We start from the raw sequence: 6,052 nt of genomic DNA, 5'->3' as shown, positions 1-6,052 counted from the left end.
CCTCCAGGCTTAAAGAAGAGAACAGCCAGACTGGAGGAAGTGGGCCTCAGTTTCCTCACTTGAAGAATGAGGGATCTGGTCTGGGTTAAACTACATTTTTCTACTATGAGATGGCTGAAGTGACATTAATGCCACTTATCTTACCATTTTTTATTTGTTTTTTTAGTAATGCTGGGGAATTGAACCCAGGGCTTTGCACATGCTGGGCAGACATTCTCCCATTGAGCTACTTCCACAGCCCCAAATATTACTATTATTATTTCTTACTTTGGCTGTACTGGCCTTGAACTCAGGACTTTCTGCTTGTAAAGCGGCACTCTACTGCTTGACCCATATAATCATATCCAACCTGAGTGGCCTGGGCCCGAACCCATTGCTTTTCTAATGAGAGAAATTTGTATAGGGGACCTCAGTTTGCTTTTTTTTTTTACTTTTATAGAAAAGGTCTATTGTAATTTAAGGAGCCCTGTGAAGGCCACTTCTCTTGGTCACCCAAGGCATACTGAGGTCAGGCCTCAGTACAAAACTTCCAACATCTACCAGCCAGAAGACTGGAAGATGCAGGTCCCATCTAGAAAGAACAAAACGTTAGGATCCTGTCTTTTAGCTAACAGCAGGCGGCCTCTTTAATAAAGGCTACCTTTTTAACAAAGAAATAAATCATTTGTAAAGTTAGAGAAGGGCATTCAGAGGTCATTTCAGGCCAATAACAGTGTCATACGGGACAACCAGTGTTAATATTTGGAGGGAAAAATTTATGCTGAGGCCAAAGGTATAGAAGATTCTAAATGAGAAATTTAGAGACCACAGTAATGTCTATTTTGTTATTTCTGGAACTATAACCTTGAGCTAACAATTGACTTACAAGGGTCTGATGCCCTGAGGTGTGAGGTGGGGCTGGGAGCAGGACTTGTGCAAGGCGACACTTCCTCCACACACACGTGGGACAAATGACCCTGACTGCCTAGGCCTGATCCTGTGGCCTGTCGCCCCTCCCCCCTTCCCGTGTACTCTGTGCACGTTTATTCTAGGGGAAGTGGTGGCAGGCCACAGCCATTGCCACGTGTGGCTGGTGGCCCAGGATGTACTGGGTCCTCTCTATGGATTTTCTTAGCTATGGCAGGCGTTTTTGCTGTGTCCAGAAGCCGGCATCCTGTGCACAGGTGCGCCTGTTTGCTTTCCCTCCTCCCCCTGTAGGGGCAGAGTTAGAGCGTAAGCATGGCAGCTGCAGATTTTTGCAAGCACTTTTTTAAAGCAGCTGATTTAAAGTTATTTTAGACTGAGAGGCCTGGCAAACTAGTTGGAATAGCTTAAGTCATAAGGTACCATGCTACAGGTTTTTCATGGTAGGCAGGGTCCCAGTAAGCCCAGGGAGGGGGAGGCAGACAGAGACAGAGGACACATGGTAAGACCATGGAGGAGGCAGAAAAGGTGAGCTGACATCTTAGGTAAGGAGGGGAAGGTAGAGCCTGGAGGATGACACACGCTTAAGGGATCAGCCATCACCTGTGTCTCCAGGTTGCTCCCATTGATTGGTACTGGCAGGCTTTCAGGAAACAAAACCTCCAGTCACTGACTGGAGTCACTGAATAAAGCATGAGCTCTCTCAGAGCTGGAACTGCCTTGAGGCCAGAATTGGCAAAGAGTGGCTTGCTTAACTCCATGACAGGGAAAGTTTTTCAGGAAGATAGGAGGAGATAGGTATGGTAAGCAGTGCAAGAAGTCTGCTTATGTGGGGAAGGAGGAGGTTTAGAGAGGAATTAGCTGATTTAGAAACTGGTTTACAGGCTGATAGAATCTGCACAGGAGAACAGAAAGTACAGAGGGAAGATTTGAAGTCAGAGAGCCAGATTTAGATGGAGGTATGAAAAGGCTTGGACATAATGGACTCTCTCCCCATTGTCCCAATCGCTCACAGTAGTTATATGTCCCATAAAAGGTTGGGATTTAAGGACCCGAAAAGGGGCTAGTGATTTTGGTTGTCTAAAGGATAAGTGGGCCAGATTTGAGTGCAAAAGAGGATCAAATTTTTGGTTTTATATCTGGGGTCAAACCCCAGGTGTCCAAATTATTGAGGAGGCATCTCAATGGGGAGTCAGACGGCAGAGAAGACGTAGAGGCACCCATTATGAGGGACCCGGTCCCGGAATGGGAGGGGAGGATATTATGTACTGTGGAGCGTCCTTGCACAGCACAAATATCCAAGAAAACACAAAGCGCATGTAACCCAGCCGTTGCTGAGTTCAGGTGGTTTGCAGGCCAGAGGCCGGCTGCTTGGATTACCTAGGCCTATGTTTTGTAGGGTCCCAGACCCTGTAAAATCCAAACCCTGCAGAGAAGAGGATCCCTCTACCGTCTGAGCCGCCCAGAGATAGCCCAAAGCAGGCGAATGTTCTAAAACCCAGAGACACCTAAGGGAGAGACCACAAAGGGAGCCCAAGAAGGGTAGGTGGACTCACCAAAGAATGTCCGGTGTTGGATGCGAGCAATGGCAATTGGGAGGATGAGTCTTGGCCAGTCACGTCCTCAGGGTGGCTGTGGGGTAAGTTGGAATCAGGGTCCCACCAGGATTAGTGGGGAAACCCACCCCGAGTCATGGCACCAAATGTAAGGAAATATAGGCCCCAAAGTGACCACGTGGAGAGGAGTGATCTGGCCAAGAGATTCTTTATTGCCAGGTGGGAGAGAGAGAGAGAGAGAGAGAGAGAGAGAGAGAGAGAAGGGGAGGGGCTTAAATACCCCTCAGTGGGACTCAGCATGATCTGATTGGTTAGGATCTTATGGTTCATGTTGATTGGAGGTTGGGGCAGAAGGAGGATTCAAGCTAGACTTGAGGCAGGACTGTGACCCTGGAAAACAGGAGCTTAAGGGTGCAGTAAGAACTGAAACCTATCAGCGCCATTATTGCCAACCATCACCCAGGCAGCAGCAGTGACAGCAGAGCCGGCACCAGGAAAGCAGAGCTGGCACCAGTGGCCATGACAGCAGAACTGGCAATAGCAGAAACTGGTGGTGGCCAAGGCAGCCCTTGCCCCAGTGATAGAAGCAGCAGAGCAGCTGTGATAGTACCATAACAGCAGACATAGCAATAAATACCAGCGGCAGAGCCAGAAGCTACAACAGAGCCACCACCCTGGTAGTAACAGTGGCAGCAGTGGTGACAGCAGCCATAGCAAAAAATGACAGGGAGTAGAAGTGGCAGAGACAATGAGGGATGGAAGAAGTAAAGAGAAAACAAGAGGGAACAGAGTTGAGGATAAAGATCAGAAAGCTCTAAAGAGCCAGAAGGAAGGGAAAGTGCAGGCCCTGCTTACTGGTAGAGAGCTGCATCTTAGGCCTGAGAACCCTAACCCTTGCTACTTCTGTCAGGTGCTGAGGATGCTGATATCTGAAGCCTGAGAGTCATAACATTTCTTGCTATAGGGCTAAGGATTGGGTACCACCTACTGCTGCTTGCTGCCATCTACTTCCACCACTTTCTGAGGATTATAAAACCCACCAAGGACTTGGAGTGACTGGAGGAGCTTCTCCTCACTTACCCACAATTCCTTTCAGGGTAGAGCAAAAGGACTTCAGCCAGCTGATTGATAACAATATACCTAGAAAACTGAGGGGAAGGCTGAGACTAGATGACATCAACCTTTCTGATCCCACTAAGGAATATGGGCCTTAGCTTAAAAGTAATAGGGGTGAACCAGATGTGGTGGTGCATGCCTATAATCCCAGAACCTCCCAGGGTTGGAGGATCATGAGTTCAAGGCCAGACCAAGCTACACAAGGGAGGAGGGGGAAAGGAAGGGAAGGAGAGGAGAACAGAGGGTGGGAGATAGAAGGGAAGGAGGGAGGGAAGAAGGACAGAGAGGGGAAGGAATGGAGGGAAGTGGAAGTGAGGGAGGAAAAGGGAAAAGGAGGGAGGAAGAGAGGTAGGGAAATAGAAAGAGAAAAGAGAAAGCAATAGGGAAATATTGAACAAACTACACTGGAGCTTTTCTGTGGTAGATAGATTGCAGGCAAACAAAAGTAAATGGCAGCAAAAAAGAATATTTTAATAATCCAGGAAAAAGACGGAAATGGGGGAAAAAGCAGCACATACATATCGAGATGCTGTGAGGGTCAAGTGTACATAAGTTGGTAGCTGACCAGCTATAGAAGGTGAAGGACAGAAAGTTAGGCTGTCCCCCAGACTGCTGACTTGGGTGAGAAGATGGATGTTGGGTACCATTCTCTGAGCTGGGGTATAGCTTCTATAGGAAACACAGTGCAATATGTTGAGTTTGAACTGCCTGTGTGACCTCCAAGAAGGTGAGATCTAGAAGGAGGTAGTTGGACCTTAGGGAGATAGTCTGCAGCGGAGACATAAATATAGGGATCTACAGTGTGCAAGTGGAAGGAAGAATCATAAACAGAAGAATCTTCCAAAAGACAGCGAGAAGGGATAAGACCCAAAGTCTCCAAAGAGCAGTAGCACTGAGGAAAGATGAAAGAAGAGAGAGAGAGAGATAAAAAGAAAAATGGGCAGTGAAATTATCATAAAAGTCAAGAGCACAATTTCAAGAAGGAGGGAACCATTAACAGGGATAAGTGCTATATAAGAGTCAAACATGATGAGGCTAAAATGAGTCATTTGCCTCTGACAATTAGAAGGTGTTTTAAAAAGTAACTGTCAGCCAATAGGTATGTTAATCTAGTAACCATTTTACTATCTATTTGTATCCCATGACACTATGCTGGAAACCTTAAATATACATAATAAATTTGAGAAAAAATTTAAAAGGTTTTTAGTTCCCTAAAACTTTCACTGAAATTGTAGGCTGGGAGTGGGAGAGTTGCTGGGGAGGTTGAGAGTCGATCATGTGAAGTGCCATGCAAAATATACATAGAAGTAGAGATGTCCAATATAAAGTATTCTTTGGAAGATCCTATCTGGGAAGGGGAGGTGAACGAAGGGAAATATTTGAAAAGAAAGAAAGACACAGGTTAAGGGAGAATGTTTTTAAAAGATAAGAGAGACCTGTGCATTTTTATGGCACATGGGAATAAAGCCAGTTAATACAGAAAAGGATAATATAATACAGAGCAGAAATAATTTGGAACAAGTTCCTGGAGGAGACATTTGGATGGAGAGTACAAGTGGAGGGACTAATGATACACTAGAGAAAGATGTTCTTTGTCTGAAAGTGGAGGGAAGAAGAGATCTGGGATGGGGCAGCCCTTGACTTTCTCTGAAGTTAGAGGCCAGTAGATCTGCGGCAGAGGAAGGCCTGAGGGGAGTAAGGAAGGTTTGGGTGTGGGGAGACATGTGAAAGGGATGTGGAAGAGAGAATATGACATTTTCATGATGGTTGGAAATAATCCTCTAAATGAGTAAGAACATTGTGTCAGGAAGGAAGAAGGAATTTGTTTAGGCTATAGCCCTTGGGGGATGGTTTTACTCAGAAGAGATAGCCAACTTACTTGGAACCTCTTTTGTCCATTATTTTTTCACACTTCTGTGTTCATTTTAATTAAATTGGCCTTTATTCTCATGAGGAATCAAGGAATGTTCTGGGATGAAGGCTGTCACAGCACGCAAAACAACTACACTCATTTCCTCCTGTGCATCCAGTTAGCTGCCACCACAGGCTCATCATGACTCTGCCTATTAAAAATCTATCAAAATGACACAACCTTCCCTGAAATGGGGAATTACAGTGAGTCTGGTTTGGCAATCTGTAGAGGTCATTAAGGCTCATTGGAAAAGGGGCGAGGTTCCTGTGCTGAGGGGAGCAGGTCTGCCCTGTGTAACAGAATAGTGTGGCAGAAAAGCTCTGACAAGAAAGAGGACAGTGTCCCTTTGGAGACCGACCAGATCATGGGACCAAGCAAGATGCTATCTGGAACTGGGCTTGTCAGCCTCAGAAAAAAAGATGGTCTTGGAACAATTTGGGCAGGAAGACAATAGGATTCTTTATTTCTTGGCACAGGAATGAATGAATCTTTATTCCAAATGCAAAGCAGGCATTAAATCCAAGGACAATAAGTGGTGAGACAAGCATTCCAACAACAATCCCAG

Source organism: Castor canadensis, chromosome 8 (genome assembly GCF_047511655.1).
Source record: "Castor canadensis chromosome 8, mCasCan1.hap1v2, whole genome shotgun sequence".
NCBI classification, from domain to species: domain Eukaryota; kingdom Metazoa; phylum Chordata; class Mammalia; order Rodentia; family Castoridae; genus Castor; species Castor canadensis.
Note: the sequence above shows the minus strand (reverse complement) of the source record.